The sequence below is a fragment of the Odontesthes bonariensis genome, chromosome 11, assembly GCF_027942865.1.
Source record: "Odontesthes bonariensis isolate fOdoBon6 chromosome 11, fOdoBon6.hap1, whole genome shotgun sequence".
Taxonomy (NCBI): domain Eukaryota; kingdom Metazoa; phylum Chordata; class Actinopteri; order Atheriniformes; family Atherinopsidae; genus Odontesthes; species Odontesthes bonariensis.
This window is the reverse complement of record NC_134516.1, coordinates 29,390,567-29,416,624: the sequence shown is the minus strand read 5'-3', so window position 1 is coordinate 29,416,624 and position 26,058 is coordinate 29,390,567. Positions and strand designations below refer to the sequence as shown.

The 26,058-nt window shown below is 44.6% G+C and overlaps 14 non-coding genes and 1 pseudogene across 14 annotated transcripts; 9 read left to right on the top strand and 6 right to left on the bottom strand.

Moving 5' to 3' along the window:
* Nucleotides 1-280: 280 nt before the first annotated feature.
* LOC142393417 (5S ribosomal RNA) lies at nt 281-399 on the bottom strand. The gene has a single exon (XR_012772022.1). It is a non-coding gene; the product is annotated as a 5S ribosomal RNA (ribosomal RNA).
* A 358-nt stretch (nt 400-757) lies between these two features.
* LOC142391981 (5S ribosomal RNA) lies at nt 758-876 on the top strand. Its single transcript, XR_012770656.1, has one exon. It is a non-coding gene; the product is annotated as a 5S ribosomal RNA (ribosomal RNA).
* Nucleotides 877-1,174: 298 nt separating this feature from the next.
* LOC142392903 (5S ribosomal RNA) lies at nt 1,175-1,293 on the bottom strand. The gene has a single exon (XR_012771533.1). It is a non-coding gene; the product is annotated as a 5S ribosomal RNA (ribosomal RNA).
* A 358-nt stretch (nt 1,294-1,651) lies between these two features.
* On the top strand, nt 1,652-1,770 carry LOC142391980 (5S ribosomal RNA). The gene has a single exon (XR_012770655.1). It is a non-coding gene; the product is annotated as a 5S ribosomal RNA (ribosomal RNA).
* Nucleotides 1,771-2,068: 298 nt separating this feature from the next.
* On the bottom strand, nt 2,069-2,187 carry LOC142392902 (5S ribosomal RNA). Its single transcript, XR_012771532.1, has one exon. It is a non-coding gene; the product is annotated as a 5S ribosomal RNA (ribosomal RNA).
* A 358-nt stretch (nt 2,188-2,545) lies between these two features.
* On the top strand, nt 2,546-2,664 carry LOC142393158 (5S ribosomal RNA). Its single transcript, XR_012771777.1, has one exon. It is a non-coding gene; the product is annotated as a 5S ribosomal RNA (ribosomal RNA).
* Nucleotides 2,665-2,962: 298 nt separating this feature from the next.
* LOC142392901 (5S ribosomal RNA) lies at nt 2,963-3,081 on the bottom strand. The gene has a single exon (XR_012771531.1). It is a non-coding gene; the product is annotated as a 5S ribosomal RNA (ribosomal RNA).
* A 358-nt stretch (nt 3,082-3,439) lies between these two features.
* On the top strand, nt 3,440-3,558 carry LOC142391979 (5S ribosomal RNA). Its single transcript, XR_012770654.1, has one exon. It is a non-coding gene; the product is annotated as a 5S ribosomal RNA (ribosomal RNA).
* Nucleotides 3,559-3,856: 298 nt separating this feature from the next.
* On the bottom strand, nt 3,857-3,975 carry LOC142393466 (5S ribosomal RNA). The gene has a single exon (XR_012772070.1). It is a non-coding gene; the product is annotated as a 5S ribosomal RNA (ribosomal RNA).
* Nucleotides 3,976-4,333: 358 nt separating this feature from the next.
* On the top strand, nt 4,334-4,462 carry LOC142393539 (5S ribosomal RNA; annotated as a pseudogene).
* A 298-nt stretch (nt 4,463-4,760) lies between these two features.
* Nucleotides 4,761-4,879, bottom strand: LOC142392900 (5S ribosomal RNA). Its single transcript, XR_012771530.1, has one exon. It is a non-coding gene; the product is annotated as a 5S ribosomal RNA (ribosomal RNA).
* Nucleotides 4,880-5,237: 358 nt separating this feature from the next.
* Nucleotides 5,238-5,356, top strand: LOC142392376 (5S ribosomal RNA). Its single transcript, XR_012771031.1, has one exon. It is a non-coding gene; the product is annotated as a 5S ribosomal RNA (ribosomal RNA).
* Nucleotides 5,357-17,872: 12,516 nt separating this feature from the next.
* On the top strand, nt 17,873-17,954 carry trnas-cga (transfer RNA serine (anticodon CGA)). Its single transcript has one exon. It is a non-coding gene; the product is annotated as a tRNA-Ser (tRNA).
* Nucleotides 17,955-24,370: 6,416 nt separating this feature from the next.
* Nucleotides 24,371-24,444, top strand: trnat-ugu (transfer RNA threonine (anticodon UGU)). Its single transcript has one exon. It is a non-coding gene; the product is annotated as a tRNA-Thr (tRNA).
* A 303-nt stretch (nt 24,445-24,747) lies between these two features.
* On the top strand, nt 24,748-24,822 carry trnat-ugu (transfer RNA threonine (anticodon UGU)). The gene has a single exon. It is a non-coding gene; the product is annotated as a tRNA-Thr (tRNA).
* The last annotated feature ends 1,236 nt before the right edge of the window (nt 24,823-26,058 follow it).

The following is a 26,058-nucleotide window of genomic DNA, read 5'->3' as shown; positions in this document are numbered from 1 at the left end:
GGCCTGCATGTAACATCTGACCATCACCGTGTGCCACACAGACACCAGGAAGTTAACCAGCTTGGGCTGCTGCTGATTGGTTGGCAGACACCTCTGTTTCTGTTTGGCTCTCAGTCTCCATGTTGCTGATCCTGGATCTGCTGAGATGTCCCAGGCCATTGTTGGCTTTGATCCTCATACATTTAACTTTGTCCTCAGAAAGGACAAGTTCCAAAAAGTCAAACAGGGACTAGTTTTGCATTTGACGTAGCCAAACTGCATGCGCCTGGAGAAGCCAAAAGGCTTACAGCACCTGGTATTCCCAGGCGGTCTCCCATCCAAGTACTAACCAGGCTCGACTCTGCTTGGCTTCTGAGATCTGACGAGATCAGGCGTGTTCAGGGTGGTGTGGCCGTAAGCCAGCAATGGAATCACAAACCAGCTCTTTATAGATTCTGAAACAGAATCTGTTATTGTATTCCGACTTGTAAAATAGAACTATACTGTTTAGAGAAGACGCAGTTTATGAGCATGTCGTGGGATCGAGCTTCCCTGGTTTCTCTATATGACAACGGACACAAAACTACACACAGGGAACAGAGGCTTTTGACAGACACTAAGTTATCTGAGAGTCCCATTTTCAGCTGCAGAGAACAATCACATCAGGGAAGTCAACGTGCAGGCTCAACAGCAGCCTCTCAAGCCAGCTCTCTGGTAAAAATAGGGGAAACGTATGGTTCCAGCACCTATATAACATATATTTGTCACAGGGATTGTGGCTTACGGCCACACCGCCCTGAACACGCCCGATCTCGTCCGATCTCGGAAGCCAAGCAGGGTCGGGCCTGGTTAGTACTTGGATGGGAGACCGCTTGGGAATACCAGGTGCTGTAAGCTTTTTTCTCTTCTCTCTGCGGCCTGCATGTAACATCTGACCATCACCGTGTGCCACACAGACACCAGGAAGTTAACCAGCTTGGGCTGCTGCTGATTGGTTGGCAGACACCTCTGTTTCTGTTTGGCTCTCAGTCTCCATGTTGCTGATCCTGGATCTGCTGAGATGTCCCAGGCCATTGTTGGCTTTGATCCTCATACATTTAACTTTGTCCTCAGAAAGGACAAGTTCCAAAAAGTCAAACAGGGACTAGTTTTGCATTTGACGTAGCCAAACTGCATGAGCCTGGAGAAGCCAAAAGGCTTACAGCACCTGGTATTCCCAGGCGGTCTCCCATCCAAGTACTAACCAGGCCCGACTCTGCTTGGCTTCTGAGATCTGACGAGATCAGGCGTGTTCAGGGTGGTGTGGCCGTAAGCCAGCAATGGAATCACAAACCAGCTCTTTATAGATTCTGAAACAGAATCTGTTATTGTATTCCGACTTGTAAAATAGAACTATACTGTTTAGAGAAGACGCAGTTTATGAGCATGTCGTGGGATTGAGCTTCCCTGGTTTCTCTATATGACAACGGACACAAAACTACACACAGGGAACAGAGGCTTTTGACAGACACTAAGTTATCTGAGAGTCCCATTTTCAGCTGCAGAGAACAATCACATCAGGGAAGTCAACGTGCAGGCTCAACAGCAGCCTCTCAAGCCAGCTCTCTGGTAAAAATAGGGGAAACGTATGGTTCCAGCACCTATATAACATATATTTGTCACAGGGACTGTGGCTTACGGCCACACCGCCCTGAACACGCCCGATCTCGTCCGATCTCGGAAGCCAAGCAGGGTCGGGCCTGGTTAGTACTTGGATGGGAGACCGCTTGGGAATACCAGGTGCTGTAAGCTTTTTTCTCTTCTCTCTGCGGCCTGCATGTAACATCTGACCATCACCGTGTGCCACACAGACACCAGGAAGTTAACCAGCTTGGGCTGCTGCTGATTGGTTGGCACACACCTCTGTTTGGTTTTGGCTCTCAGTCTCCATGTTGCTGATCCTGGATCTGCTGAGATGTCCCAGGCCATTGTTGGCTTTGATCCTCATACATTTAACTTTGTCCTCAGAAAGGACAAGTTCCAAAAAGTCAAACAGGGACTAGTTTTGCATTTGACGTAGCCAAACTGCATGCGCCTGGAGAAGCCAAAAGGCTTACAGCACCTGGTATTCCCAGGCGGTCTCCCATCCAAGTACTAACCAGGCCCGACTCTGCTTGGCTTCTGAGATCTGACGAGATCAGGCGTGTTCAGGGTGGTGTGGCCGTAAGCCAGCAATGGAATCACAAACCAGCTCTTTATAGATTCTGAAACAGAATCTGTTATTGTATTCCGACTTGTAAAATAGAACTATACTGTTTAGAGAAGACGCAGTTTATGAGCATGTCGTGGGATTGAGCTTCCCTGGTTTCTCTATATGACAACGGACACAAAACTACACACAGGGAACAGAGGCTTTTGACAGACACTAAGTTATCTGAGAGTCCCATTTTCAGCTGCAGAGAACAATCACATCAGGGAAGTCAACGTGCAGGCTCAACAGCAGCCTCTCAAGCCAGCTCTCTGGTAAAAATAGGGGAAACGTATGGTTCGAGCACCTATATAACATATATTTGTCACAGGGACTGTGGCTTACGGCCACACCGCCCTGAACACGCCCGGTCTCGTCCGATCTCGGAAGCCAAGCAGGGTCGGGCCTGGTTGGTACTTGGATGGGAGACCGCTTGGGAATACCAGGTGCTGTAAGCTTTTTTCTCTTCTCTCTGCGGCCTGCATGTAACATCTGACCATCACCGTGTGCCACACAGACACCAGGAAGTTAACCAGCTTGGGCTGCTGCTGATTGGTTGGCAGACACCTCTGTTTCTGTTTGGCTCTCAGTCTCCATGTTGCTGATCCTGGATCTGCTGAGATGTCCCAGGCCATTGTTGGCTTTGATCCTCATACATTTAACTTTGTCCTCAGAAAGGACAAGTTCCAAAAAGTCAAACAGGGACTAGTTTTGCATTTGACGTAGCCAAACTGCATGCGCCTGGAGAAGCCAAAAGGCTTACAGCACCTGGTATTCCCAGGCGGTCTCCCATCCAAGTACTAACCAGGCCCGACTCTGCTTGGCTTCTGAGATCTGACGAGATCAGGCGTGTTCAGGGTGGTGTGGCCGTAAGCCAGCAATGGAATCACAAACCAGCTCTTTATAGATTCTGAAACAGAATCTGTTATTGTATTCCGACTTGTAAAATAGAACTATACTGTTTAGAGAAGACGCAGTTTATGAGCATGTCGTGGGATTGAGCTTCCCTGGTTTCTCTATATGACAACGGACACAAAACTACACACAGGGAACAGAGGCTTTTGACAGACACTAAGTTATCTGAGAGTCCCATTTTCAGCTGCAGAGAACAATCACATCAGGGAAGTCAACGTGCAGGCTCAACAGCAGCCTCTCAAGCCAGCTCTCTGGTAAAAATAGGGGAAACGTATGGTTCCAGCACCTATATAACATATATTTGTCACAGGGACTGTGGCTTACGGCCACACCGCCCTGAACACGCCCGATCTCGTCCGATCTCGGAAGCCAAGCAGGGTCGGGCCTGGTTAGTACTTGGATGGGAGACCGCTTGGGAATACCAGGTGCTGTAAGCTTTTTTCTCTTCTCTCTGCGGCCTGCATGTAACATCTGACCATCACCGTGTGCCACACAGACACCAGGAAGTTAACCAGCTTGGGCTGCTGCTGATTGGTTGGCAGACACCTCTGTTTCTGTTTGGCTCTCAGTCTCCATGTTGCTGATCCTGGATCTGCTGAGATGTCCCAGGCCATTGTTGGCTTTGATCCTCATACATTTAACTTTGTCCTCAGAAAGGACAAGTTCCAAAAAGTCAAACAGGGACTAGTTTTGCATTTGACGTAGCCAAACTGCATGAGCCTGGAGAAGCCAAAAGGCTTACAGCACCTGGTATTCCCAGGCGGTCTCCCATCCAAGTACTAACCAGGCCCAACTCTGCTCGGCTTCTGAGATCTGACGAGATCAGGCATGTTCAGGGTGGTGTGGCCGTAAGCCAGCAATGGAATCACAAACCAGCTCTTTATAGATTCTGAAACAGAATCTGTTATTGTATTCCGACTTGTAAAATAGAACTATACTGTTTAGAGAAGACGCAGTTTATGAGCATGTCGTGGGATTGAGCTTCCCTGGTTTCTCCATATGACAACGGACACAAAACTACACACAGGGAACAGAGGCTTTTGACAGACACTAAGTTATCTGAGAGTCCCATTTTCAGCTGCAGAGAACAATCACATCAGGGAAGTCAACGTGCAGGCTCAACAGCAGCCTCTCAAGCCAGCTCTCTGGTAAAAATAGGGGAAACGTATGGTTCCAGCACCTATATAACATATATTTGTCACAGGGACTGTGGCTTACGGCCACACCGCCCTGAACACGCCCGATCTCGCCCGATCTCTTCCGATCTCGGAAGCCAAGCAGGGTCGGGCCTGGTTAGTACTTGGATGGGAGGCCGCTTGGGAATACCAGGTGCTGTAAGCTTTTTTCTCTTCTCTCTGCGGCCTGCATGTAACATCTGACCATCACCGTGTGCCACACAGACACCAGGAAGTTAACCAGCTTGGGCTGCTGCTGATTGGTTGGCAGACACCTCTGTTTCTGTTTGGCTCTCAGTCTCCATGTTGCTGATCCTGGATCTGCTGAGATGTCCCAGGCCATTGTTGGCTTTGATCCTCATACATTTAACTTTGTCCTCAGAAAGGACAAGTTCCAAAAAGTCAAACAGGGACTAGTTTTGCATTTGACGTAGCCAAACTGAATGCGCCTGGAGAAGCCAAAAGGCTTACAGCACCTGGTATTCCCAGGCGGTCTCCCATCCAAGTACTAACCAGGCCCGACTCTGCTTGGCTTCTGAGATCTGACGAGATCAGGCGTGTTCAGGGTGGTGTGGCCGTAAGCCAGCAATGGAATCACAAACCAGCTCTTTATAGATTCTGAAACAGAATCTGTTATTGTATTCCGACTTGTAAAATAGAACTATACTGTTTAGAGAAGACGCAGTTTATGAGCATGTCGTGGGATTGAGCTTCCCTGGTTTCTCTATATGACAACGGACACAAAACTACACACAGGGAACAGAGGCTTTTGACAGACACTAAGTTATCTGAGAGTCCCATTTTCAGCTGCAGAGAACAATCACATCAGGGAAGTCAACGTGCAGGCTCAACAGCAGCCTCTCAAGCCAGCTCTCTGGTAAAAATAGGGGAAACGTATGGTTCCAGCACCTATATAACATATATTTGTCACAGGGACTGTGGCTTACGGCCACACCGCCCTGAACACGCCCGATCTCGTCCGATCTCGGAAGCCAAGCAGGGTCGGGCCTGGTTAGTACTTGGATGGGAGTCCGCTTGGGAATACCAGGTGCTGTAAGCTTTTTTCTCTTCTCTCTGCGGCCTGCATGTAACATCTGACCATCACCGTGTGCCACACAGACACCAGGAAGTTAACCAGCTTGGGCTGCTGCTGATTGGTTGGCACACACCTCTGTTTCTGTTTGGCTCTCAGTCTCCATGTTGCTGATCCTGGATATGCTGAGATGTCCCAGGCCATTGTTGGCTTTGATCCTCATACATTTAACTTTGTCCTCAGAAAGGACAAGTTCCAAAAAGTCAAACAGGGACTAGTTTTGCATTTGACGTAGCCTGTAAAAAAAATCCCAAATTTAATATAGGACGGGGGGGGGACAGAATTGCACACCGGTGTAGCCATTTACTGCAGGTGGGATGGACTAAATAGCCCAGTTACCTCCTCATCTCGCTCTTTTTGCGCTCTGTGCCCATATTATTTCCCAGCAGAGTGGCTGAGCTCAGGTGTCTTGCTCCGTGTGCGACACATAACCCAGTTGGTTTGAGGTGGTATTAATGTTTTCAAAATAAATTGGCTTAAACAATTTATCAAGAACCCTTTTTAAATTTGGAACTTCATACCACTATTGTTCCATATGTAGTATCTATGTGGGGAAAATTTATGTTTGTAGATCAATGACCAAGAAAGAAGCATCTGTTTATGAAAGTAGGATAGTTTTGAGGGGATTTTTTCTACATTATAATTACAAAGTCAAAAGAAATTTAGGCCTCCTAATTTAGAGAAAATTAAATTCGGTATGAAGTTCCAAATTGAAGATGTGTTCTTGATAAATTGTTTAAGCCGATTTATTTTGAAAGTATTATTTAAAGTGTAAAAGTCTAAAAAGCTAAGGCCACCATTATCGTATCAGTTCATTATTACAGATTTTTTTAATATAGTGGTTTTTGTTCCTCCATATAAATTTTAATGAATTTTTAATTTGCCGTTGTCGCTTTCTCTTTTGCCGTTGTGATTGGCACTTCAGGGCCACCGTAGCACCTCCTCACTCAAGCAAGCGAGCAAGTGCAGGGCACCGAGTTCAGGGCAACATGTTTTTCTGTGTGTTTCTTATACGAGTAACTGAGTGAGTTTACTATGTGTGTGAGGGATGTTTCCATCAGCTGAGACGTTGGGAGAGAGCAAACAGTTGACACCATAGATGTTGGAACTGTTCTGTTTGGGGCGGCGGGGTTTTTGTTGGGAGGGGCGGCGGAAGCACGCACACTTATCAATGATTGAGGATTTGATTTGAAGTTATTTTATAATAACATGCAGTTATAACAGAAATACAATGTATGAACACGGCATCTTTATTGTTCAGAAAATAAAAATTTGATAACTAAATCAAGCCATTTAAGGAACATAACAGCATAAAATACACCACAAATGAAAAAAGAAAAGTCTGCGCTCATGACTCATACATTTCCAAAAGTGGACCTTCTCTCAGTTGACCTACTAATGAAAATTCTAAGCAGGGTCGAGACATGGCTTTCATCCATAAGGTCGCTGTGAGCGTTCATAATGGCCAAATGTGTTACGGTAGGCGTCCACTATTCCGGCACGTCAAGCCGTATCCAACGCATTCAGTTCATTTTCAATGAAATCCGGCCGATCGTTGTCGCCGTGCTCGCAAAGCATGCTGGGATTCCGGCACGGCAAGCGGCGGACCTGCGGCACGTCAAAAAGTTGGGCTCGGCCGGACTTTATGCAAATTTGCCACGGCAAACGGAGTGCGTTATCCAATGACAGTAGATCATGTGTTCTCCTGTGTCGCAGCAGCAGCAGCAGCAGCAGCTCTCCTCGCTCGGAGATCCGGATCCATGGTACAATATGAAATAATGTTCCATTGCTGACGATTTATACACATTAATTTCCCTCCAAAACTCAAATTTTTAGAGGGAGAAACTTCGGTTGGTTAAAATCACAAGTTATTTACTTTCCCCCGGAGCCATTCTACACGCCCCACACACCCACTGTAGTAGCAACACGGCGACAACTAGGCATCCAATCCGGCGAGTTAAATTGACGTGCCGGAATAGTGGACGCCTAGCCTTAGTCTCTCCTGCGTCATGGTGTTGCGCAGCCAGGTTTTCAGGCTGAGAAAGAGCGCTCGGATGCCGCCACAGATATGGGCGGGGCCAGAGAAAGCCTAATGAGCTTCTCCACCTCTGACAGCATGGAGCGGGGTTGGTGCTGCAAGGTTTGCAGGATGGACCCCCACACACATCCCTCAGTATGTCCAGCTCAAGGCTTAGCCGCTCTCGTGGAAAGGGGGTCAGTTCCGGGGAACCCACATCCACTCGTTTCCCCTGAACTGCCTGCTCTCGCCCTGCAGCTCCGCGGAGTCCCTCCTGATCAAAACGCCGCTCCACCACCGAGCGCACCAGGTCCAGGGCCTCAAACACTTCTCTCTTCCACAGGCTTTGATGTTCTGCAATATTAGATATAACATCAAATAAACAACTTCTCTAACCGACCAATACTGCCCATAGGGGCTACCTATTTAAGCTGGATCAAACTTATATTTTCCCATTTAAGTTCAAAATCATATTATGAATATGGTTTGTTATTTCTGTCATTATTTCTGTCCATATTCTTTTTTTTCCTTTAGTTGTCTCATGAAAGTTGCATGAGTGTACGTTCTTAGTCAGTTGATAGGCTAGTGCATACCGTTGTTAGTGTATTATGAATGATTCATCACAGGTTACAGGTACATTAATGTTTAATAAATAGGCCTACATGGATGTACAGTATTGTTAAACTTGTTTGGTTTTTAATGTCATAATCTATGGATAGTGTCACGTTCAAATACCTAGAAATTCATAAAGATAGAGAGAGAGACGTCAAGGATTTTTACTCCTGAGGAGAGCTGGTGAGGAGACAGCTCCTTACAATCTCCTAACCACTCTGAAGCTTCTCCATCACGCCTCCTCCATTTTATTCGGAAATGGGTGTGTACAAAAAGCTCTCAAAAGAAGGGAAGGGGGATTCAGTTTCAGGCCGGACCAGACCACATTCCTAACAGTGGAATTTACCACCTTCACACAAATAAGCAAGGCACAACTTTGCTCAAAACTCTTATAAGAAAACAGAGTATATATGGGCTAACTATCATAAAATGTATTTACAACTCAACAGATAGATACTTTAGAAGCGTCTGTCAGCAATAAGCTTTATGGAAAGTGTTGTCAGGCCCAGGAACTCAGGACGCAGATGCAGGGAGAAGGTTTTCCAATAACAAGCTTTATTGAAAAGCAGAAGATCAATTCTCCGAGAGAGAAGAAAATACAGGCTATGGAATTATCTAAATATACTTCTCCCAAAAATGGAAGAGAAGAATAGCTATAAAAATGATCAAAATAATACTCGCTCCACTATAAGGAGGAAAAACAAAAAGACTATCAAAAGTTATGAGTAACGCTAAATCACCCCCACTACGGAGGAAAGACTGAGAAGACTATGGTTAGTAATCAACTGAAAAACAGTCCTGCAAAGCAGAGGCACTAGGTAGTCGCTTCCTGCTTCTGAAGAGTGCAGACGTGTCTCTGCTTCCTCCTGCTGCTTTTCGCTTCATTTGCTTTTAAATCATTTTACTTCTTTCCACAAGTCTTGGATATAATTTTATTCTTTTTCTTTTAAGTGAACCAAGACTTTTTAAAATCATTTTTATTCTTTTTACATCTTATCTGACGAGCCAGCGACTACAATCCTTTCAACATGCCCTGTGAAAGCTGTCGGATATATCAACAAGAAATTTGGGCGCTACAAGTAAGGATTTTTGCCTTAGAAACTGAAATGGGACTTCATGAAACGCTCCCAATGGAATCCAGTGGTAAGAAGTCCACATTTACTTCCAAAGGAAAGGGTGAAAAAACTGCTACCTCCAACTTAAAGCTAAATGATACTGTGTCTTTTCCAAGACTCTGTAAAGGCACGTATGATGGACTTGGTGCAAAGCCGAAGAATCGTCAAACTGTTGGTATCAACAGAGAATATGTAACATCACCCGGAATAAAATTAACAAACAGATTTTCACCACTGTCAGAGCCAAGTGTGACTGAGTGTAACAGACAGAGAGACGGTACAAAGCAGCAGATGGACAGAGAAACTGTGCCGAGTGTCAATGTCAAAGATACTCTTGTGCTTGGAGACGGAGCCATATCTAATGTAAACATAAACAGAATGGTTACATGCAGCTATCCAAGTGCCACTGTCTCTGACATCACAAGATTACTACCAGAGGTACTGGCAAAACACCAAGGGGTGAAACAGCTGATTGTGCACGTGGGTGCAGTGGACATCAGAGAGAATCAGTCTGAAATCATAAAAAAAGACTTTGAGAAACTATTTGAGAGTCTTGAAAAAGTGACAATACCAACATTCATAAGTGGACCTCTCCCAAACATCGACAGGAGGATCAACAAATTCAGCCGGCTGCTTCAGTTGAACACATGGCTGTCCAAAGTCTGTGAGTCCAGAGGACCTCATTTCATCGAGAACTTAAATCTTTTCTGGCAAAGAGATGATCTCTTTCAAAGAAAAGGCCCACACCTGAACAGAGGTGGAGTGAGACGACTGACGGATAATCTTCTCCACGCTCTGAGGCATCAGAAGGGGCCAGGGCCAGGACCAGGACCAGGACCAGGACCGGGTCCTGTGCTGCCGCAGAGAGAGAAGACGAGCCAGAGAAGAGCTCCTGCCTCGCCACCCAAGGACCCAGCAAAGGATTCAGCCACAGCAGCCACAGCAGCCACAGCAGCACCTCCAGCATCCCGAACACAGGATTCAGCAGCTCCACCATCGCCTTCACCACGGGCCTCACCACAGGCCTGGGACCCACCTGCTGCATCTACACCCTCCAGAGACGTTTCACCATCGTTCTCTTCTCCACCGTCACCCAGGAGATTTCCTGATCACCTTGAAAGCTTGGTGAAATCAGGGATTAAAATGGTTCCTCTCACGCCAAACATGGCAAGATCAAGAATTCTATCCTCAAAGAAGCATGGAGCCCCTCTCCCTCCCCAGCCTACTCCATCGACCAAAGCCCCCCCAGCTTGGCCCCCACCACCGGTGCCCACAGCTGTCATTTCCAACAGCGTCAATGCTGTTGTCTAGGACACTAAGGGCCTCTGTGTTGGTAAACACCATCTCAACCAGAGGTCCAAGGATGGAGTGAAGAGAGGGACAATCAGACTGTCCAATCAGAGAAATCTTATCCATATCCCTTGCAAGAACACAGCATCCAGTTCAACTATAACTAATCTCAAACACGCAGTACTCAATGTCAGATCTTTAAGTAACAAATCATTCTTAATTAATAGTTTTATTTCCTCTCACAATCTTGATTTTATGTTTTTAACTGAGACGTGGCTCAACAAAAACACAGCTAATGCAGTCCTGATTGAGTCTAGTCCACCTCACTTCAATTTTGTGTCTGAAACACGAGAAAACCAGAGGGGTGGGGGTGTTTGTGCCATGTTCAGGGACGATATACCCACCCACAAGTTGTCATTTGGGTTTTTTTCATCATTTGAGTATGTGTCATTCAAAATGGAGATAAAACAATCTTCCATACTTTATATCACCATTTATAAACCACCACAGAATTGTTTTATTGATGATTTTACTGAACTACTTTCAATTGTGTGCACTGCTTTTGACTGTTTAGTCATAACAGGGGACTTGAATGTGCATGTGGACGTAGTGCATAACAAGGAAGCTAAAGAGCTCACTGCTGTCCTTGAAATGTTTGGTCTAACTCAACATGTGACTGAGCCCACCCACAACAGAGGGCACACTCTAGATGTGCTCATTTCAAGGGGTGTTGTTATTTCAAACGTGAATGTCGTTGATGCCGCTTTATCTGATCATTTCTGTGTTTTCTTCGACCTATCTACTTTACCCAAAACACCAGCTGGGTCTGCAGTTGTTTGGGGAAGACTCATAAATGACAGAACAGGGACACAGTTTATGGAAATGATTAGGTTAGAGAACACCCTGTTTTCTGATGTTGATGATCTGTTGAACTCTTACACATCAAGTCTCTTAAATGTTTTGGATACCATTGCTCCTGTCAAGGTTAGAATGGTTAAAAGTAGGCAAAGGGCGCCATGGAGGAAAGAAGAGTCGGTCAGGGCACAGAAAAGGGAGTGCCGGAGAGCCGAACGGAAATGGCGCAAGTCAAAGCTCCAGGTTCATTATGAGACTTACAAAGAAAAGCTATGTGTGTTCAACCAGACTTTGCGTAGAACAAGGGAGAGTTATTTTTCTGAAATCATCAAAAAATGCAGTAACAACTCTCGTGTCCTGTTTGCTACAGTAGACAGATTATCAAACCCTCCAGTTTCACTGCCTTTAGAACTCATTTCTACATCTAAGTGTAATGAGTTTGCAATATTCTTTAATGACAAAGTTCAAGGCATTAAAAATGCAATAATTTCCACAACACAAATAACTACTCTGCAGCCAGCTGGACACCTAGAGCTGACACATTTCACACCTGTTACTGACAAAACAGTCGAAGAGACCATCTGCAGTCTGAGTTCATCAACGTGCTGCCTTGATGAGTTGCCCACTAGATTCCTAAAGTCTGTGCTGAGCAGTTTGTTACCACAACTCGCTCATCTAGTCAACATCTCACTCCAGACTGGAACATTTCCAAAGGCCTTAAAAACTGCTGTCATTAAGCCTTTTCTAAAGAAGAGCAATCTTGATGCCACAGTACTGAACAACTACCGGCCCATATCAAACCTGCCATTCTTAGGCAAAGTCCTAGAAAAAGTTGTATACCAACAGCTTGGTGACTTTCTCCTGTCTAACAATGCTTTTGATACTTTCCAATCAGGCTTTAGGCCCCACCACAGCACTGAGACAGCTCTGATCAAGGTGACAAATGACATCCGCCTGAACACAGATGCAAGTAGAGTCACAGTCTTAGTTCTGCTGGACCTGAGTGCTGCCTTTGACACAGTTGACCATGCGATCTTATTACAGAGGTTAGAAGACTGGGTGGGAATCTCTGGTCGTGCTTTAAACTGGTTCAAGTCCTATCTGGAGGACAGGAAATATTTTGTTGAAATCAGTGACTGTTTCTCAGACCAAATGGCTATGACCTGTGGGGTTCCCCAGGGGTCAATCCTGGGACCCCTGTTGTTCAATCTGTACATGCTTCCACTAGGCCAGCTAATATGCAGCTATAATGTGTCCTACCACAATTATGCAGATGACACTCAGATCTACGTGTCACTGACGGCAGGAGAACACGGGCCTGTAGATACACTGTGTCGCTGCATCGAACAGATAAGTGTGTGGATGCAAAACAATTTCCTCCAGCTAAACTCAGACAAAACTGAAATCATTGTCTGTGGCCCACAGAAACAAAGAGAAAGTGTTATCAGTCACCTTGAGACTCTCTCTCTAAAACCTAACTATCAAGTTAGAAATCTCGGGGTAATATTGGACTCAGACCTGAACTTTAACAGCCACATTAAATCTGTAACATCAGCAGCTTTTTACCATCTAAAAAACATTGCCAGAATCAAAGGAATAGTGTCTAAACCAGACTTAGAGAGACTGATCCATGCGTTTGTCTCCAGCAGGTTAGACTACTGTAACGGCCTGCTCACTGGGCTCTCTAAACGGGCTGTAAGACAGCTGCAGTACATCCAGAACGCTGCTGCTCGAGTCCTGACTAGAACCAGGAAATACGACCATATTAGTCCAGTGCTCAGGTCTCTGCACTGGCTTCCTGTCGCTCAGATAATAGACTTTAAAACAGCTCTGCTTGTGTACAAGTCTCTTCACGGTCAAGCACCAAAGTACATCTCTGACATGTTAGAGCCATATGAACCAACTCGGGCTCTGAGAACCTCAGGGAGGGGTCTCCTGCTGGTGCCCAGAGTCAGGACTAAACAAGGTGAGGCTGCGTTTCAGTTTTATGCCCCTAAAATCTGGAACAGTCTTCCAGAAGATGTGAGACAGGCCTCAGCTCTGATAATGTTTAAATCCAGGCTGAAAACAGTTCTATTTAGCTGTGCATATGACACCTGAAAGTATTTTATCTGCACTCTTCACTTTTTAATTAATTAATGATTATTTTAATGGGTTTTAAATATTCTTTCTTTTTTTAATTTCTTTCTTTTATTTTTTTTATTCCTTTTTAATGGTTTTATTGCCTTCTTGTGATTTTATGTAGCTGTAAAGCACTTTGAATTGCCCTGTGTATGAATTGTGCTCTATAAATAAAATTGCCTTGCCTTGCCTTGCCTTATTTGTACATTGCTCTAATTTAAATGTGCATATGGGTGAAGTTGTAATTATTGCATATTCAGAAGTTATTATCTGATATTCAGCAATGTTTATTATTTTCATTTCAGAACCACACACATTAATGCACTTTGGATATTCTGTTGGTGACAGTGTGTGGATTTTGTAGATGGTGACGAAGCTTCTACATAAACATTCTCAAAGTCAACTTCAACTTCGTCTGTCTTTTGCTGGACATCCCGGAGCGTGTTTGAATCCTTTATTAACCACTAACAACGGGTGAGGGCTACATTAACCAACCGTGCAGACGGGTGAGAGCTTCCAAGAGCTAACCGTATTTTTCAGTTACCGTCCCTGTCACATGGGGAAGGAGTAGTACTCAGAATTCAGTAGCTTTTCATTGTATTTTTACTTATTACAGGATGAGCAGACACGGATTCATCAAGCCAGGTGAAAGCGATCCTGGATAAGTGCTGCACACGGCTTTCTTAAATAGACCCCACGATCGATCATAGAGTCACTGATTCACCATGGCAACAAGGGCGGCGTATTTCTCCCCAGCGGTAGCCTGATTAACATAGACTTTCAAATCTCTTCGAGATTCTGGTCTGACCAAGACCATAACGAATACGATTCGAAATGGCCTGGTCAACCCGCCTCCCTCGGGTTGCTACTGGTTGAGGCCAGAAAAGGCTGTGCCTAAGCTTAAACCAATCACACCACTCTTTCCTCTGACGTATGATTTAGCTACCAGCGGGGCTAACTGGTAGATTAAACTCTTACCAAAGCCAGTAGGGAGCAAGGCGAAAACGTCTTTCCTGTCAAGAAATGATTCAAGGGCTGTTCTTTGCTCGATTTTAAACAAGAATCTCTCGTCAAACACTTTCATTACAGCATCTACAGCAGTGTCAAAAGCTTGACGCTGCTCCATGTTGATATTGAATGAAGCGCTTCCGTTTACAATCCATGGGTTGAGTGGCAGTTCAACCACGTCACTACCTTGAACACGCCTCTACCCTGGGCCGTTGGCGCTGCTCAAAGTTGATTGCTTCCCGAAAAAGTGGGTGGAGTTCCCATGTTTTTCGGGAACTCGAATCCACCTGAACGAGCAGTTTGCCTGAGTAAGTGTAGCAGAGCCGAAGGTGTTGCGTCACTGCGGGGGCGGAGCCTGGGTACCCCAGCGGAGCAATAATGATTAATGGAAGCATATGAAGAGGTGACGGAGAAAATAAAACAAAAAGGAAATACTACGGGGGACTCGGGGGATCCGAGACCCCCTGAAACTGACACGAGACCCCCCCGAAAACATGATTTGGGAAATGTTGGGGGGTCTCTAAAATATTGGCAAAATGTGATTTCCCCTGATGAGTTATGATTGCAGACGCGATGCGTGTGGAGCCTGTGTGCGTAATTGGCATAAAGCTGTGCTGTCCGCCGCGTATGATTCTGTAGGCTATAGCTTCTCATGTGTTTTCGAGATCCGCGCTCTGAGTCAAGCGCAAGGAAGCAACCAAAATGGACATGGCAGCAACTTTTTATTAAGAATGTGCCTGCCCACACATTGCCTGTACTGTTTTAGCAGTGAAATAAAAAACGCAATTAAAGGACTTGCAAGCATCTTCATCTCCTTCCCTGGGCATAGAAGACTCTGTGACATCAAGGAGGAGTTCTATAGGATTGCAGGTAAGAATTTAAAATAAAAAATTACAGTTACAATTACAATATTAATATTCAGAGTAAGATACTCATTGCATCGTATTACAGGTTTCCCCAATGTCATTGGTGCAGTGGACTGCACACACATCAAAATAAAATCCCCCTCAGGTGGCCATGAGGGGGATTTTGTGAACAGGAAAAACTTCCACAGCATCAATGTACAGGTGAACATGACTTTTGATAAAGTTAATTAATGAACACTGTACATTGCCTGTGATGTGCATTAATTGGTTTAACATCTTATCATTTCAGATGGTCTGCAATGCTGACTATTTGATCAGTAATGTTGTGGCAAAGTGGCCCGGCTCGGTCCACGACTCCCGAGTGTTTCGGAACTCAGAGATCTATCGGCACCTATCACAAGGTGAGCCACAGAACCTCTATTGATAACCACTTTTAACATCATGGCTGTGTTAAGACTGTCACTACTTATGAGGTTGGGATGGTAACATTTTGCATTCACAGGTGAATTCCTGGGTGTATTGCTGGGTGACAGAGGGTATGCCTGCCAGCCTTTTCTGCTCACTCCCATTGCAGACCCTCTGGAGGCACAACTGGCATACAACCATGCCCATGCCAGAACAAGGGCCGGATAGAAATGACATTTGGCCTACTGAAGGCACGCTTTCAGTGTCTGACCCACCTGAGAGTCAGCCCAGACAGGGCAGGTGATATCATTGTGGCCTGTGCTGTTCTCCACAATGTGGCCTGCCTGAGAAAGGAGAGGGCCCCCAGAGTGCCAGCTCTCATAGACTGGGACATTCCCTACATCTTCCCGGATGACGACTGTGGTCGGCTGGTCAGAGACCAATATGTGTTAAATTATTTTAATTAATATTGCATGTTGATTTAAGTTTGGCCTGCAATGGCAGAGGAATTTTTGTTAGGTTTTTGTGCTGTATCGGCAAGGCAATTTTATTTGTATAGCCCATTTTTACAAACAGTTTGTCTCAAACTGCATGCTTTGATTCTGTGCTTTTTGTCTTGTAGAGCACTGTGTGACTTCAGTTTTGAAAGGAGCTGATGGTTTACTTGCTTTGATTCATGCTTGTTCAATAAAGGAACATCGTGGTACTCTCTAATGTGTATTTATATTTATATGGTGATGTACTTTATGTGTAGTCTGTGGGAAACTAAATTATCTGGTGATTCATCTAAAATCATCAGTCACCTAAAATTATTGTAATTAATGATCACAAATGTTTCAATAATGATAGTGGAGATTGTTGTGGAAATTTTAGTAAGGCACAGAGTCAGTTATTTTCTGAGGAGATAAGATGCTTTTAATAATATCTTGCAAGAGAGAACAACACAGAACAGAGTTCAGAATTGCTCTGACTCTTAGGCGAAAACAAGTCATTTAATATACAGGTTAATACGTAGTCACTCCTTTCATATGTTCAAGACTTTGTCTATCTTTCCTCCCTTTCTCCAGCCAAGGCACCTCTGTATCGTGCCATCTTCCCTGTCAAAGTCCTTAAAGTTGTTAAATCATAAGAGCACAATACCCTCATTGAAAGAGGGAGAAAAGAGAAAAACAAGTGTCTTAAATGAGTTATTACCGGGTGATACAGAGTAACACTCATACAATGTATATGAATTCATTTTTCCCTTACAGTATAGTTAAATGTCTTAACAATATGTTCTAGGCAGTGGAATAAATATTGGTTTCCAATTGTGGCGACCGCTGACTGAGATAAGGAATGAGATTAAACAGATCCTGGAACTTAGCCTGGTCTGGAGCAGGCTAGCTTCACAGAATAAATCTCCATGGTAACTTACAAACATATCCCACTTCCCTTATCCTACTTTTGTGCAACCGGATCACGGATAAGTTGATCCAGGATAGCCAACATATCCCCGCTTAATCCCTTATCCTACTTTTGTGCAACGGGCCCCTGGAAAGAAGCACAAGTTCATTGGAACGTTTGATTAAAAAAACAAAGGCCAGACGTGTCGTTGATGACGTGAACAGATTGATATACAGATTGATCTCTGAAGACACAGCTCCTTCCTCTGACCGATTTCGAAGACTGACCATTTCTAACAAACAAAAAAAAAGCTTTTTCTTGATCGCCATAACTTAGGTCTGTCTTAGGAGTTGAAGTACTTCATGAAAATGATGAGTTGTAACCGTTGCATGTCAAAGATGAACAAGCGTGTATGTCGTTGTCGTTGTCGTGGCCGAGAGGTTAAGGCGATGGATTAGAAGTCCATTGGGGTCTCCCTGCGCAGGCTAGAGTCTTGCCGACAACGGTAACATTATTAACCCAGGGTTGTGAAAAGTTTACCTGGAAAGAAGCACAAGTTTCTTAGACCATTTGATGAAATAAAACAAAGGCCAGACGTGTCGTTGATCGTATGAATTATTGCACAGATTGATCTCTGAAGACACAGCTCCTTCCTCTGACCCACTTCGAAGACTGACCATTTCTAACAAACAAACAAAAAAGCTTTTTCTTGATCGCCATAACTTAGGTCTGTCTTAGGAGTTGAAGTCCTTCAAGAAGATGATGAGTTGTAAGCATTGAATGTTAAGGGGTGAACGCACATGTATATGTGGTTGTCGTGGCCGAGAGGTTAAGGCGATGGATTCGAAATCCATTGGGGTCTCCCCGCGTAGGTTCGAATCCTGCCGACAACGATAACATTATTGACCCAGGGTTGCTAAAATTTAACCTGGAAAGAAGCACAAGTTCCTTGGACCGTTTGATTAAAAAAACAAAGGCCAGACGTGTCGTTGATCACATGAACTTCGGCACAGATTGATCTCTGAAGACACAACTCCTTCCTCTGACCCATTTCGAAGACTGACCATTTCTGACAAACAAAAAATAAGCTTTTTCTTGATCGCCATAACTTAGGTCTGTCTCAGGAGTTGAAGTACATCATGAAGATGATGATTTGTAACCGTTGCATGTCAAAGGTGAACAAGTGTGTATGTCGTTGTCTTGGCCGAGAGGTTAAGGCGATGGATTAGAAATCCATTGGGGTCTCCCCGCGTAGGTTCAAATCCTGCCGACAACGATAACATTATTGACCCAGGGTTGCGAAATGTTAACTAGGAAAGAAGCACAAGTTCCTTAGACCATTTGATGAAATAAAACAAAGGCCAGATGTGTCGTTGATCGTATGAATTATTGCATAGATTGATCTCTGAAGACACGACTCCTTTCTCTGACCCATTTCGAAGACTGACCATTTCTGACAAACAAAAGATAAGCTTTTTCTTGATCGCCATAACTTAGGTCTGTCTCAGGAGTTGAAGTCCTAAATTATTCTAATAATTCTACATTCTAAGTCAAAGGGAACATATTGAATAAATGAAAAGGAATATATATATGTACCCGAATCACATTAAATCATTAAATGATGAAATTAAACAATACTGAATTCAACAACAATACAAATTTTAACATTGCCATCACACTTGTCAACTCTTCGCAGTGCATAGGAGCGAAAAACCCACTGGCCGCTACTTTCGTAACTCATGTTCTTATTTTGGGAAAACTCACCTACGGCCCCACCCCACTTGGCGACCGACCACTTTACCAAAGGTCGCACTCCGAACAGTTGACTAACACAACTGGCAATGGACATATCAGTGATCAGTTCTGATTGATAATACACATAGAATGAATACACCGCCATCAAATGAATTAATCACAGTTTTGTACCAAGTACAATACATAAAATTATGGATTATCACACAACAATAGTAATAAAATGCAATGTAATGCCGCTCTTCCAGTCCCGTCCCATCTCCCGTACTCTGGAGTCGTCTGCTTCTGGCCGAACATCTGTCCGGCTGGGTCTGGAACTGCTAAGCTAACTCTGGGAGGAGAGGTCGCCAGTACGTCACTCCCAATCAAAGAGATCTTCAGCATCTCTTCTTCCTGTCAGGCTATACTTGGTTCCACACCCGAAGAAAGAATCTTGTGAACCGTCAGTTGATAACCTTCATTCGTTGACCAGCTCTCCCATGCGTTGGTCCTCAGACCCGGTCTCGCATGGTCATCTGCCTCCTGGTTTCTTCCACTGTTTGTTTGAACATCACTTGCAGCAAACACCTTCTCAGAATGGGTATAATGCAAGACACCAATAGGGAGACCATTATCACTATCAACAATATAGCTATTCCCGCCTTAACTGTCATCGCTCCCCAGTCTCCCAAAATCCCATCCAGACCAAAACAAAATTTTGAATAATGCACATTGACCAAATTTCTACCCCTAATCTGTTAAAGTATCTCAGGGGATACATACATTTCAAAAGCTGCTAAGTAGCACCACAAACACAGTTGAAACATTTTTTCTTCATCAGAATGTTTAGACAAATTAATATTAGGAATTTAAATTGTTGTTTGATTGAAAATAAGTAGACTAATATATGATTACTTACCCCCAAGGAAGAAGGTTCTCCACCACTGGCGGCAATTTTGTTTTCTGATCAGGCTGACGAAACGATGAAAGATAGCCTGAACCAAATCATGTGATCTAGATGCTAATACCAGACAAGACTTTTGATAAATGCCAACTTAATTAGTGAAAACCTCCCAGCACACCCCTTACAGGATGTTAAAGAGTGTGTATCTCCTGGTGCACGTTGCCTGTTTAAGGGTTTTTAAGGGTGGAAGCTTCATGACACTTTCTCCAGTCTGACCCTCACTTGGAACACAATCAGACATACTGGGACATGTGGGAAAGGATCACAGTGTTCATACAGTACATATCTGAGAACATCCACAGGAAGACACTTTATCATTTACTTGTTGATTCTGTCTTTCAAAGTCAGATTCTTACTGGAATCCATGTTATACACTGTATGCTGACACGTAGAAATAATCCCATTCTGCTTGTAAGCAGCTCTTAATAGAAACCAGCATGACTGCACTGTTATTACTGTATTATGTTGATGCATGAAAGCAGCTGAATGATTGTGCTGTAAACACTGAGAACAAGCTGCAGATGTGGCTGTTGTGTTACTTTTGCTTCACAGTCAGTGTAGACAACATACAAAACAGCTTCAAAGACACTTCCAGGACTTCTGCTTCTGTTTTCATTTACATCTCATACAGCATTCATACAACCCATGTTTGCCACCATTGCCTGGGCTCTATGAACATGTGTTGCATATTATTTACAGTTCAGATCAGAAACCTGAAACAGAGAGCAAAACAGCACACGTGATGCCTGCTGACTGAGAACAGAGCACCACTGCTTCTGACATCACAAGAAGTGATGTCATCACTGATTATGACTTCACAGTTTTGCATGACATCACAGTGGAAACATGACACCAGAGGACATGACATCACTGTAGTTTCTAAAAGCCTGAAAGACAAAGCGCCTGAAAAACAACACGTACTTAAAAAGTCATTTAGACAAACGCTAAAAAACAACAAGCAAAACGAGTCAAAGCAGAATATCCTCTCCTGCACTTCTGTGGGGTGACATAGTAGATGAAGAGATTGTGGAAAATGAGTCTGAGGGTTTCTACATATTTTCCTTTGAAAGTGGCAAAGAGGAAAGTTGTGAGGAACCCGCCAACAGGCCAGAAGCTGTAACAGCGAGCTCAGAACACCATCAGTCCCAGGTCTCTGCTGCTTCCAACACAGCCAACACAGAAAATCTGCTGCTGTTAGAGGAGCAGTCAGAGGTCTCTGCTGCTGCTGGGACTCCTCACTCAGAGGATGTCCAGCTCCTGCAGAATCATCCCCAGGCCTCTGCAGCTCCACACGGCAAGAGGAAGTTTACAGATTCAGGAAGCTGTCCCACTCCCTCTGTGGGCAGCGCTCAGAGGAAGTTTACAGATTCAGGAAGCCGTCCCGCTCCCTCTGTGAGCAGCACTCAGAGGGAGTTTACAGATTCAGGAAGCCGTCCCGCTCCCTCTGTGAGCAGCGCTCAGAGGGAGTTTACAGATTCAGGAAGCCGTCCCGCTCCCTCTGTGAGCAGCGCTCAGAGGGAGTTTACAGATTCAGGAAGCCGTCCCGCTCCCTCTGTGGGCAGCGCTCAGAGGGAGTTTACAGATTCAGGAAGCCGTCCCGCTCCCTCTGTGAGCAGCGCTCAGAGGGAGTTTACAGATTCAGGAAGCCGTCCCGCTCCCTCTGTGGGCAGCGCTCAGAGGGAGTTTACAGATTCAGGAAGCCGTCCCGCTCCCTCTGCGGGCAGCGCTCAGAGGGAGTTTACAGATTCAGGAAGCCGTCCCGCTCCCTCTGCGGGCAGCGCTCAGAGGGAGTTTACAGATTCAGGAAGCCGTCCCGCTCCCTCTGTGGGCAGCGCTCAGAGGGAGTTTACAGATTCAGGAAGCCGTCCCGCTCCCTCTGCGGGCAGCGCTCAGAGGGAGTTTACAGATTCAGGAAGCTGTCCCGCTCCCTCTGCGGGCAGCGCTCAGAGGGAGTTTACAGATTCAGGAAGCCGTCCCGCTCCCTCTCTGGACAGCACTCAGAGGGAGTTTACAGATTCAGGAAGCCGTCCCGCTCCCTCTGCGGGCAGCGCTCAGAGGGAGTTTACAGATTCAGGAAGCCGTCCCGCTCCCTCTGTGGGCAGCGCTCAGAGGGAGTTTACAGATTCAGGAAGCCGTCCCGCTCCCTCTGTGGGCAGCACTCAGAGGGAGGTTACAGATTCAGGAAGCCGTCCCGCTCCCTCTGTGGGCAGCACTCAGAGGGAGGTTACAGATTCAGGAAGCCCTCCCTCTGCGGGCAGCACTCAGAGGGAGTTTACAGATTCAGGAAGCCGTCCCACTCCCTCTGCGGGCAGCACTCAGAGGGAGTTTACAGATTCAGGAAGCCGTCCCGCTCCCTCTGTGGGCAGCGCTCAGAGGGAGTTTACAGATTCAGGAAGCCGTCCCACTCCCTCTCAGGAAGCCGTCCCACTCCCTCTGTGGGCAGCGCTCAGAGGGAGTTTACAGATTCAGGAAGCCGTCCCACTCCCTCTCAGGAAGCCGTCCCACTCCCTCTGTGGGCAGCGCTCAGAGGGAGTTTACAGATTCAGGAAGCCGTCCCGCTCCCTCTGTGGGCAGCACTCAGAGGGAGTTTTGTTGTCGGCTCAGAGAGCTGGACTGGACAGAAACAGTCTAAATACAGATCAGGTTTCTACACATACTTCTGCAGCTGTCACTGAGCACTGATGTTGAAGATGATGGTCCTGTGGTGACCAGTTGTGGGTCAGACTAAATACAGAGCACCTTGAACTAATACATATCATCCCTTTCTTCAGTAAAGCATAAAGTATGTGCTTTTATAAAGTCCTCTAAAAGTGGTCTAAAGTCTTAAAACACACCTCATTCCTTTATGTTTTGCCAGGAAAATGGGAAAAAAGATGGAGCAATTTATTGTAACACATGCAAGCATGAATGGAAATACAGCAGAGAAGACAATATGTTTGTATAATTCCAACAAGACTGAATGTGGACGTTTGGTCTGAGCTCCTTTATTCTCCAACACAGCCTGAACCCTCTGAGACGAGCTTTCTGTCCTTTCTTTAAGGAGTCTTCAGGAACAGTTCTCCAGGCTTCTTGAAGGACATCCCAAAGCTCTTCTTTGAACCTGGGTTCCAGAACCCCTCCACCAACTCTACCTTACTGTATAAAGAAAATGAGCCGGTACTGGAAGTACAAGAACATTTATTCAAATGTGCACGAACTTCAACAGGTTTAACAGAGCTACAGGCTATCTAAGCAAATAAAAACAGCTGAGTTCAGCCATTTAGCTTTTCAATTCCTCCTTCTGTAGCTCATCAAACAATCAAGTAAGCCTTTAACAAGAGGCAATATTACTAAAAAACACAGTATGCACAGTGTTACAACTTTCAACAGATCAACAGATACAAAATAATGAACAATATTTCAATCCAGGAACTAAACATGTTTTAATCTCACTGTGGCACAGTCAATAAATACTTCTACAAGAGGGAATATTGCTAAATAAAAAGTCAAAATCTTAAGTTAAGAGTTCCTTATATGGTCTGAGAAGTTATTCCCCTGATTGAGAAGCCTTTTAAACTAGCCTACCCACATTTTACCCATTATTAATGCCTAAGGTAGTTTAGTAAATAGGCTATAATTGGCAGAATAGGATATTGTCTCGAGTTTTTCATGTGCCATGGAACCAGACACTGTTTATTTGGTGTAAGAAATTAGAGTGGCCTATAGGTAGGGGTGGGCGTCGACACAACAGAAAACAAATCTCTCACCTCCCTCCACTTCATGCTCAGTTCTCCTTGTTGCTTCTGATTCTGTAAGAATTTCCTCATGTCCATGACCACGATGACAGCAACCCATCAGTGTGTAGTGGTTCATATAGCCTACTACGCTTCAATTGGCAAAATGTGTGGGCTACTATCCGCTGATAAATATGACGAGCAGGGCCGCAGCATCTTAACTTCCAAATCGCGCGCTACGCGTCACACACGGTCCATTCGCTGAACAGGCGACGCACCCAATGCCTGCGAATACAACCTCCTCACTTCACTCTTTGGTAGACCTATGCAGCATTGGCTAAAGTAGGTTACGTGGTTGAAGTAGGGAAAATCGTGCCTATGTTATTCATCCTTGGCACATATCAGTGGTAGCGTAGTCTAAAGGATGTATTTGGGAATTATTACAGGGGCACAACGCATGTTTACAGAGGCACGTGCCCCGGTAAAAAGTGTCTGGTGACGTGCCTCCATTAGATTACCAAAAGTATGACTATGCTACATACACCTTACTTCAAAAGTGCACTCCTTCGGGTAAGTAAAATTCTTGTGCCTTGTGCAAACCTCTGTGCCAGTGAGGATGCTCGGAAGATCCTAGAATCATGAACAGTGCTTCAGGAGTGCTGGACTTCCAAAACAGTCTGTACTTGGAGGCACTTCATCTCATGGCTTTAACTATTCTTGAGTTACAGTAGATTGAACTCGGACTATATCCAATGTTTTCACATATGGAGATAATTTGAATAACATCAAGCCTTGATTTATGCAGAGATTACATGAATTTCAGAAATAAATCACAAAAACCACTTCCTGAGGTGGTTCCAGTTCCTGTTCTTTATTCTTTCATCAGTTTTATGAGCCATGTGGCGCTGTGGCTTTGTTGGTCAAAGTGCCTGTCTTGTAAACAGGAGATCCTGGGTTCAAATCCCAGCAGTGCCTTAAGGTGTTGTTATGTACATCAACATGGTGCCATAACTGTGTACAGCAGTGCTTCAGCAGTGCTGGACTTCCAAAACAGTCTGTACTTGGAGGCACTTCATCTCATGGCTTTAAATATTCTTGAGGTACAGAAGATGGAACTGGGACTTAATCCAATGTTTTCACATGTAGAGATTATTTGAATAACATCAAGCCCTGATTTATGCAGAGATCACATGAGTATTGGAAATAAATCACAAAAACATTTCCTGAAATGGATCCAGTTCCTGCTCTTTATTCTTTCATCAGTTTTATGAACCATGTGGCGCTGTGGCTTAGTTGGTCAAAGTTCCTTCTCTTGTAAACAGGAGATCCTGGGTTCAAATCCCAGCAGTGCCTGTGGTCCTTCTATAACTTAGCAAAGAAAACAGCTTATTATCAGCTTTCTACTAAATCCTTTTCACTGGTCCACTTAATGAAAGTGCGTATAAATAGCACACAGCTTTTAAAGTCTCATTTATACCTATTTTATGCTTTCAGAGTGTAATTTTCCTCCGTTCACATAACAAGTCAAATGGTTAGGGCAGGGGTATCCAACCTTTTTCCCTCTGAGAGCTGCTTTAACAAAATAAAAACGGCCGAGAGCTACTCGTGTTTTGTAACATTTATTATCATCGCTCATTTTGAACAAACAAACTCAATAAGCCTTCCTTTCACTTATCCTTGTTATATATGTCCATGTCACTGTATCACACTTCACAAAACTATTTACATGCACCAAGACATCTGAAAATGAAATGTTATTATGGATCACTTACAATTTCTACAAACCAAGAATCAAAAACTTGACCCAACATAACCTTTTAAATCATCAATATATCAGTAAATGGCAAAATCCACATAAAGAACCACATAAAGAACAATAAAAACCATTTAGTTCAGTTCAATATTCAGCAGTGAAGGTGTGTGTGTGTGTGTGTGTGTGTGTGCATATTAGTACACATGCTAATTATGATAAATCTATTCTGCCATTAACCAACAGCAAACAGCAGCGAGTGCTGCTCAGGGGCCCACACAGCAATGAGTGCAGCGGGGGGTCTGACCCAGAGCAGCACTTCAGCAGCCGGTCCGGTACAGAGTACCATGGGGCAGCAGAGTCCAGCTGTGGGACAGGTTCTGGGAGCAGGAGGACCGAAGCAGCGGCCATCATTAAATTTGGCAATGGTATTTGGACACTTACACACTCATAACTGACCATGGATGTCTGACTCACTGGATTATAGTTACACAATATAGTCCTCTAATGACACAGTCCTTTGTTTTTATTTCCTTCCAGTTCAGCAAGCAGAGATTTGGTGGTGCTCATGTTGCTGCTGCAAAGCCAGATCTGAGCAGAGCCCAAAAAGTAACCCAGATAAGTAGAGATCAAAGAGCAACCTGTTTTATTAATGCAGCTGTGTTCTAATGCAAGTTACTTATGACTGAATGCTTTACAGAGCCAAGTCACAGACTCTGCTGAAGCAGGCTCCAGTTCAGCAGCCAGCATTGCTGTCTCAGTGAGAAATTACACCTCTTTGAATACAGTCTATTACAGTGTTTCTATACCAGATTATTAAGAATTGGAAAACAAAATTA